Consider the following 8513-nt stretch of genomic DNA (forward strand, 5'->3'; position numbering starts at 1 on the left):
AAACATATGCACGAACCACAAAAGACTATATGAGGAGGTCAGGAATAGGAGGGTAAGGGAAAGTAAAAGAAGAATAGAAGTAGGGACAGTGTGGACCAGAATACAACCATTGGGGCTGGAAAACAGGTTGAAAGACATGAACTGGCAAATAATGCACAGGAAACTACCAGTGAAAGAAATCATGTACAGACATTGAATCAGTAAGGTGTCCGAGAGAAGGGTGTGGAAGGGAGGAATCAATAATACACGTATTTTGGGAATGTAAGGTAGCTAGGGAAGTCTGGAAGAAGGTAGGAACATGGTTGGAAAATATATGTAACATGGGAGGTGGTAGACAAAGGGTTAGGAGGAATGGGGAAGGGGAGAAGCAGCTTCATGCTATGGCTTACAATAAGCCTGGTCAAAAGAGGAATATGGGAGGATAGGCAGGAGGAGGTGAGGGGAGGGAAGGGAAAGGGAGTGATGGGAATAGTGAAGAAAGTCAAATGGGAAATAAAGACAAGAATGAAAGAATATGAAATGGACTTGGGATGGGAGAAGGGGAAGGAAAATTGGGGAAGATTATGGGACATGAGTATGAAAAAGACATGATGATTAAAATAAATGTAATAGTGGTGGTGGGAAAGAAATGAAACAATGTTCTGTAAATAGTTTGTATTGTGTGAAAATGTGTGGAAATAAACTTTTGTTAAAAAAAAAAAATCTGTTCTTATCAGTCTAATATCTGATACGTCCTCTACCCGAGGACCATATATTAAATAGATTTTTAGGCCCGGGAGTTGGAAGAGGGGCTTGCTCCGTCCACTCCACGCATCGACCAGGTATTGCATTGCCTCCTGGCACGGTGCACCCTCATAAACGGTCAAACGAAAGAGAAATTGACGAATGCTGGTGACTTGCCCCTGCTGGACACTGTTGGCATTAGAGATACGGCGCCTTAGACCTTTGCTTAGCCTAGGCCCGGGGTTTCCTCGGTCCTTTTGCGCTAGGGAGTCCCCTTTTTCCCGCTTTTCATTTTCCCTCCGTTTTACTTAAAAAAAAGAGAGAAAGACTTAATTTTTCTCCACTCTGTGTTTCTCCAGGCAAAGGCTGTGCTGCCTCCTCTCCTGCCTCGTCCCTAGGCGCCCGTCCGCTAGTCCTGGCCCGGAAAAGGTAGGGCCCGGCGCCTATTTCAGGTTATCGCTTCTCGGCCTTTTGGCTAAGATCAAGTGTAGTATCTGTTCTTATCAGACTACAAAGATGTTTGAAGGCGAATACATGCCGGCCAGAGTGGTGCGGCTTCGACACACTGTGAGGATGGAGCTGATGGAGGACGCTGGACGAGAAGTCAAGGAACGGTTCGGATGGGACTGGCTGGTACTGCAGGTTCTGAGGGACTTCTGTGGAGTGACACCAGGAAGGATTCTCTGCCTACAGGATTTTGCAGCGTCAGGATTAATGGACGTGACATGCTGCGTTCTCGGACTGCACAGCTTGCTTTGACAAGTGCACACACTTCAAGGACCAAGACCTGCTGAGGGGAATCCGATTCACTCCACTCTTCGCCATGGATGTGGTTCCGGTGACTGTACACCTCTACAACCCGTTCGTGGAGGAAGAAGTCATCCGGGCGTTTCTTGGACGTTACTGTGACTCAGTAGGAGCAGGGGAGAAGATCCAAGCAGCACAGGTCCAGCATGCTACCCAAGTGGAGGTTCTGGAGCCTCAAAAAGCCGACAGCAACCCCCAAAGGCGACAGGAAGGAACGCATGCGGAAAAAATCAATGAAGTTGGTACACCCTCCAGGCAGTTTTGCTATTGGACCACACCGGGGTTTCCTACACTACCCAGGGCAGCCTGTGTACTGCAGGAGATGTGGTGGCCTAGGCCACACAAAGGCAAACTGTACTGGACAGCGATGCCGCTTATGCGGGGCCCAGGACCACGTGGCAGCCAACTGTGGGGTGCTCAAAGAATGTAGTTTGTGTGGAAGTAGAGAGCACCTCTACAGGGAATGCCCTATGCGGAGCAGGTCCTTCTCCAGTCTCTTTGAGGATGAACCAAAGGTGACTCGAAAGACAGGATAAAAAGCCGGGCAAGGCACCAGCAGGGAGGAAGTGGGGGCAAAGAACAGTGCAGCAGCTACGGTCAGGCATCAACAACAGCAGCACAGGTCCAGCATGCTACCCAAGTGGAGGTTCTGGAGCCTCAAAAAGCCGACAGCAACCCCCAAAGGCGACAGGAAGGAACGCATGCGGAAAAAATCAATGATACAGGACTAGATAGCGAAACACCCGGACAGGACACAGAACAAACACAGAAGACGGAGGACCCACCGACGGAACCAAGGATGGAATCCTGGTCACCTATTAGCTGGGCGGACGAACTCGAGGAAATGGACCTGGCCTCTGCACAGAGCTCGACGGAGTGGGCAGAAAATAGCATCCAGGACAGCCTGGAGGGACTGGTAATGGAAGAGGACCCAGAACCGGGCCCCTCCAAGGTCCAAACCACGAGGGAAACAGAAGACGGGGAGGAAGACCGGGAGCCTAAAAGAGTTTGGGTGAAGGAGCGAAGGGATTTAGATCAACTCTCAACGAGAGAGATCGGAAGCCCAGCACTACAGACTGGCAAGGAAGGAGAACAACCGGTCATAGGGCAGCCGACCCCGTATGTGAGTGGGGAAGCCGAGAGGAGTTCAGAAAAGGAAGGGAGGGAAAATATTTGGACAGAAGTGTTGGCAAGGAGGGTGGGGAGGGGGACGGCAAGAAGGAAAGAAGAAGGAAATGAGGTGGGATATAGGGAACCCTCTTTCTAGGAAGTGCAGAGCGGAAATGCTGAGAAATGGAAAAGAAAAAAAAAAACAAAGAAAATCAAATGGGAAGGATGTTAAAAATAGGGACATTTAATGTTAGAGGGTTGAAAAATGTAAATAAAAGAACAATGGTGTTTAGATTATTAGAAGATTTAAGTTTGGACATTTGTTTCATACAAGAGGCGCACCTTAAGGACTTAGAGGATGCGAAAAGGTACCAAAGGGAATGGGGAGGGGGGAGATCAATATGGTGTATGGGGGGGGGGCATTCAAGCGGGGTGGGGATATTGTTTAAGGGATGGGGAATGAGTTTAAGAGAAGTGTTAGAAGTAGAAGCAGGGAGGCTGGTGGCGGTTGATTTAAGTTGGGGGGGATAAAAATGAGAATAATAAATATATTTTAAAAGACTGTACTTTGCATATCAGGCAAGAGGGATAATGAAATGGGACAACAGTGGGACACAATCAGAACAGATGCCCTGGCATTACATTATGCACAGGCAGTTAAATGGATCAAAAAGAACCCAGAAGGCAAGGAAAGGGAAATATGTACAAACCATAAAAGGTTGTACGAGAAGGTAAGAGAAAGAAGGGTAAGAGAGAGTGGGGTCAGAGTCCAAACAGGGGTAAGTTGGACAAGGATACAGCCACTAGGGTTAGAAAATAAGTTAAAGGATTTAAACTGGTTCATGGCACACAGAAGGATGTCGGTAAGAGAAACAATGTATAGACATGGGATAAGCAAAGAAAAATCATGTCCAAGGGAGGGATGTATAGAAGAAGAAACCATTCATCATGCATTTTGGGAGTGTGGGGTAGCAAAAAAGGTATGGGAGAAAACAGAGGAATGGTTAAAGAAGATAAGGAAAGGATTTAGGGTAACATGGGACATAGTAGACAAGGGACTGGGAGGAATGGGGACAGGAAGAAGTAGATTACTGGTGTGGTTAACAATCAGTCTGGTTAAAAGTGGGATCTGGGAGGACAGGCTAGAGGAGGTAAAAGGAAGGAAGGGAGGAGGAGTGATAGGGATAATCAAAAGAGTGGAAGGAGAGATCAAAATAAGAATGAAGGAGGATGAAACAGTGTTGGGAAAACAACAAGGGAAGGAGAAGTGGGGAGAACTATGGAACTGGTGGATGGTGAATGAAAGAACAACTTAAGAATAAATGAGGTGATGGTGGTGGGTAGTGTAAAATGTCAAAAGAATGTAGAATGTGAAAAAAATGTAAAGATGCTTGTTTGAATGAATGGAAATAAACTTTTGTAAAAAAAAAAAAAAAATCTGTTCTTATCAGTTTAATATCTGATACGTCCTCTACCCGAGGACCATATATTAAATGGATTTTTCCGTCCACTCCACGCATCGACCAGGTATGGCATTTCCTCCTGGCACGGTGCACCCTCATAAACAGTCAAACAAAAGAGAAATTGACGAATGCTGGTGACTGGCCCCTGCTGGGCACTGTTGGCATTAGGGGTACGGTGCCTTAGACCTTTGCTTAGCCTAGGCCCGGGGTTTCCTCGGTCCTTTTGCGCTAGGGAGTCCCCTTTTTCCCGCTTTTTCATTTTCACTATTGCAATAATTTGCAATAATTTCCAAGTGAAGTATTTATTATGGTAAGCAATAAGCCAGAAAACACTCATAAAAGTGCACTGAAAGACACGTCAAAATTTGCACACAAGCATTTAGAAGTAAAGAAGTCTGCCATATAATAACAACAGCACTGTACCTACTGTAAAATATGTACAATCTTGGCAAATAGTACTTTGCAATACATTCTATTAAAGAAAACATGTATTAAGCTGTGTGCTGGAACATATTAGCATCTGTAAAAACAACCCATGGTGGCACAGTGAGCACTGCAGCCTCACAGCACGAAGGTCCTGGGTTTGATTCCCAAGTGATGCAGTTCAGGTCCGTTCTGTGTGGAATTTACATGATCCCCTGTGTTTTACTCTGAAGGCTCTGGTTTTCAGTCAGGTTAACTGAAGCTACAAAAATTGCTCTAGGTTTGTGTGTGTGTTTGCACTGTAATGAACTGGCAACCAGCCCAGGGTGTTTCCTACCTTTTGCCTTGTGAATTGTACAAACAGACAATGAATGAAAGAATGAATTAATGAATGAATGAAAAATAACCTAAATCTGGACATTCTGACAAGACAACAATCCTAAACAAAATGCCAAATAACTGAAAAAAGAAAGTGAAGGTGCTTGCATGGCCTGACTTGCATCCTAATGATAAAGGATATTGATATAGCTCGTCCTTTAGAGGCATTCTTATAATTCCCAGTTGTCAAAGACAGCTTATCAAGATTAATGAGCCAACACTAAACCATAATGCTGCAATACTGTATACATCCTTAATCTGTAATGTTGTGAGGAATTCGGCATACAGGAGTCAGGAGACCGAGTCTTCATCCAAACAGTCTTTATTAACACATACAGATGTATGGGCGCAGCTTGGAAGACCAACAGAATCTAAGTAAACATATTTTGGGATGACTTTATATACACAAGAAATGAGGGGAGGAATTACAAGGATCAAAGGGAAAATGAAATGGGAATAAATGAAGGATGGTACTAGAATGGTGTTGGTTTTATAGTGGGTAATACAGGAGAAAGAATGGGGAAGGGTGATCAAAAGGGTTTTGGCTTTATAAAGTCGTGTTTTTATGGAGCTGACTTACTCATTTCATTGAGTTAATAAAAAAAGTCCAACATTTGCCTGCAGAACGTTACCGACTTAGATGGTTTGTTGCTACAACCCCAAATCAGAAAAAGTTGGGACAGTATGGAAAATGCAAATAAAATAAAAATGTAATGTTTCTTACATTTACTTTGACTTTTATTTGATTGCAGGCAGTTTGAACCCAAGATATTTCATGTTTTATCTGCTCAACTTCATTTCATTTGTTAATAAACATCCATTCCTGCATTTCAGGCCTGCAGCACATTCCAAAGAAAGTTGGAACAGGGGCAATTTAGGGCTACTAATAAGGTGAAATGGACCATCACACAGTGGAAATGTGTATTGTGGTCAGATGAATCAGCATTCCAGGTTTTTTGGAAAAAATGGATGCTGTGTGCTACAGACCAAAGACATCTGTCATGGTATGTGGTCATATCAGTGCCCTTGGCAAAGGTCATTTACACTTCTGTAATGGCAGCATTAATGCAGAAAAGTACATTAAGATCTTAGAGCAACATATGCTGCCTTCAATATCATCTTTTCCAGGGATGTCCATGCATTTTTCAACAAGACAACGCAAAACCACATGCTGCACACATTACAAAGGCATGGTTGTGGAAGAAGAGGGTACGGGTACTGGACTGGCCTGTCTGCAGTCCTGACCTTTTCCCAATAGAAAATGTGTGGATAATTTTGAAAGGAAAAATGCTATAACAACAACCCTGTACTGTTGCACATCTTAAGACGTGTTTGAAACACTAAATCACTTGGTATCCTCGGTGCCAAAACGTATTTTAAGTAGGGTGAAAAGGAATAGCAACATTACAAGTGGTAAATGCTTTACTGTCCCAACTTTTTTTGGAATGTGTTGAAGACCTGAAATGCAGGAATGGATGTTTATTAATAAATACAATGAAGCTGACCAGACAATGCAATGAAATAAAAGTCAAAGTTTTTTTATTATTTGCATTTTTCATGCTGTCCCAACTTTTTCTGATTTGGGGTTGTAGATGCTTGTCAGCCTTAATAATATTTATCTGATGAGTAATCTGATTAAGATACCTGGATTTCTGGCCAGTAACCTGATTATTCAAATCATGTATTTGGGTATTTGACTTGCTATGGGATTTATATGTTTGTGCATGTGCAGCTGCACTGTAAAAAATTTTATCAGCTTTAACTCAAAAACTTAAGTTAAAAAGCTGCCTTAAAGTTTCAAGTAGAATCAAATTATAATTACTATTTACTTCAACTCATTACTTTAAGTCTAGTTTTGCTTTGGATTCCGGTCTTCAGGTTGATATGACTATGTAATGCTTGTTGTTTCAACTTAGAAATGAAAGTTTAAAATACAGATGACAAAACATTATGAGTTTTGTTCACTTGTCCTAATCATTGGCTTCAACCTACATATTTAAGTTAAAATCAGTCTTGACATTAGTTTTTAAGTTAAGATAATGTAAAATTATTTAGAGTTTTAAATTGTGAATTATAGTTATAACAACAAACACAATTTCTGAGGTAACAACTCACTTTTATTTTTTTTGGATGAACAGTTGAATTCAACACCACATTTCAGTGTAATTAGATGTTAACAAAGAAAGTACAAAAATAAATTATTAAAAGTGACATGTTAAAACAAACCAAAACATTAGGAAATTTAATTAAATATGATAAATTTAATAAAATATGAAACACATTTCAGCAAGAGCAACTCACTACATAATAATGCATGCATACACCGATCAGCCATAACATTAAAACCACCTCCTTGTTTCTACACTCACTGTCCATGTTATCAGCTCCACTTACCATATAGAAGCATGTTGTAGTTCTACAATTACTGACTGTAGTCTGTTTCTCTGCATGCTTTGTTAGCCCCCTTTCACCCTGTTCTTCAATGGTCAGGACCCCCACAGAGCAGGTATTAATTATTTAGGTGGTGGATCATTCTCAGCACTGCAGTGACACTGACATGGTGGTGGTGTGTTAGTGTGTGTTGTGCTGGTATGAGTGGATCAGACCCAGCAGCGCTGCTGGAGTTTTTAAATACCGTGTCCACTCACTGTCCACTCTATTAGACACTCCTACCTAGTTGGTCCACCTTGTAGATGTAAAGTCAGAGACGATCGCTCATCTATTGCTGCTGTTTGAGTCGGTCATCTTCTAGACCCTCATCAGTGGTCACAGGACGCTGCACACGGGGCGCTGTTGGCTGGATATTTTTGGTTGGTGGACTATTCTCAGTCCAGCAGTGACAGTGAGGTGTTTAAAAACTCCAGCAGCACTGCTGTGTCAGATCCTCTCATAAATAACCTAAATAATACCTGCTCTGTGGGGGTCCTGATCATTGAATAACAGCATGAAAGGGGGGGTAACAAAGTATGCAGAGAGACAAATGCACTACAGTCAGTAATTGTAGAACTACAAAGTGCTTCTATATGGTAAGTGGAGCTGATAAAATAGTGAGTGTAAAAACAAGGAGGTAGTTTTAATGTTATGGCTGATCGGTGTATGTGTATGAGAGAAAGTTTGAGTGCAGAAGGTTTACTTAAATGCAACAAAATATTGAACACAATTTAATCCACATGAGAATCTAAAGGGTGAAACATTAGATTTAAAAGAGCACTCCACAAAGGGGTATCACATATTGTTTGATGTTGCTTGGAGTAGAAAAAGTACAAAGCTCACAGCGAAGTTTAGCTACTAGATTGGTTCCTTTTCTGTGTTTCTTCACATGTTGTGCAAATTCCACATGGGACTGGAGAACTGTTAGAAACTTCAATTAATTCAAACAAAACCTGTAAAACAGAAAATTCATAATCAGAACACATATAGGATACCGTGATTAAGTCATATGAACTACAAACATAATGAAATAAGTAAACTGCACACATCAAACCATTATAGGAATAGTTCAGCGAGTTCACCCAGATCAGTCAAGACATGTTTGGAGTCCAAATTGTTTTTCTTTAGTTAAAACTGGAGCTGCTAGGCTAAGATTGTTAAACAATAGGAATCAATTGT

The 8513-nt window shown here is 42.0% G+C and overlaps 3 pseudogenes; all 3 read left to right on the forward strand.

Annotated features, from left to right (window-relative positions):
* The first annotated feature begins 677 nt into the window (after positions 1-677).
* On the forward strand, positions 678-855 carry LOC134312582 (U2 spliceosomal RNA; annotated as a pseudogene).
* Positions 856-1178: 323 nt separating this feature from the next.
* LOC134312657 (U2 spliceosomal RNA) lies at positions 1179-1259 on the forward strand (annotated as a pseudogene).
* Positions 1260-4049: 2790 nt separating this feature from the next.
* On the forward strand, positions 4050-4201 carry LOC134312645 (U2 spliceosomal RNA; annotated as a pseudogene).
* The last annotated feature ends 4312 nt before the right edge of the window (positions 4202-8513 follow it).

Source organism: Trichomycterus rosablanca, chromosome 4, assembly GCF_030014385.1.
Source record: "Trichomycterus rosablanca isolate fTriRos1 chromosome 4, fTriRos1.hap1, whole genome shotgun sequence".
In the NCBI taxonomy this organism is placed as follows: domain Eukaryota; kingdom Metazoa; phylum Chordata; class Actinopteri; order Siluriformes; family Trichomycteridae; genus Trichomycterus; species Trichomycterus rosablanca.